The sequence below is a fragment of the Myotis davidii genome, unplaced genomic scaffold, assembly GCF_000327345.1.
Source record: "Myotis davidii unplaced genomic scaffold, ASM32734v1 scaffold1041, whole genome shotgun sequence".
NCBI classification, from domain to species: Eukaryota; Metazoa; Chordata; class Mammalia; order Chiroptera; family Vespertilionidae; genus Myotis; species Myotis davidii.
Genome location: NW_006291018.1, coordinates 178129 through 179141, shown reverse-complemented (window position 1 = coordinate 179141; position 1013 = coordinate 178129).

Sequence of the window (1013 nt, the reverse complement as noted above, 5' to 3'; positions counted from 1 at the left end):
ATTTTATTCATCAGTTTAATTTGTTCATTAGATGCCATGTTAGTTTATTTTGGTTCTTAGATTCAGTTGTTGATAGATATGTACTTATTGCCATTATTTTGTTCATATTTTATTTTTATCTGTTTATATTTTTATTAATCTCTTGTGGCTCACGAGCCGCAGTTTGTCGACCACTGCACTGGGTGAACTGGCTCTAGAGCCTCCTGAAAGGTGAGATAGAAACATCAACGATGACAGAGAATCACTGGTCAGCATCCCTCTGCATGCCCCCCACAAGGGGCTGAACCCACAACCCTGGCAAGTGCCCCCGACTGGAATTGAACGTGGAACCCTTCAGTCAGCAGGCCAACTCTCTATCTTCTTATTCTCCTCCTCCTCCTTCTTTCTCTTCCTCTTCCTCTTCCTCTTCTTCTTCCTTTTCCTCCTCATCCTCCTTCTCCTCCTCCTCTTCTTCCTCCTTCTCCTTCTCCTTCTCCTCCTTCATCTCCTCCAAGATGTGTGGAGTGTAATATTGTATGGTCTGAAGGTGTCCACTAGGTCAGTGGTTGGAAAACTGTGGCGCCTTGAGTATGGTTCTTCCACAAAATACCACATGCAGGTGTGCACATACAGTGCGATTGAAACTTCATGGCCACAATCAAGGGGCCAAAGAGTTGCATGTGGCTCACGAGCCGCAGTTTGTCGACCACTGCACTGGGTGAACTGGCTCTAGAGCCTCCTGAAAGGTGAAAAGTCAGCCACTGCCTGGGGCCACCAAGCAGGAGCTACAGGGGGATCTGTAGATGGTTGCTACTTGTATTGTGGTTGGAAGTGTCCAGGCGAGGACAACTTGTGAAGCAAGGTAGGGTGGGGTTAGTGCAGGGTCTTGGGTCACATATTTATAGGTTTGGGGCATGCTGATGCCATCTGCTGCTAGTTTGAGATATTTTAGGAGACTCTGAAGCCTGAGACAGGACAAGCCATTCATATGGAAAAGCTGCTGCAAACATCTTGGGTGGGGCTGCAATTTGGAT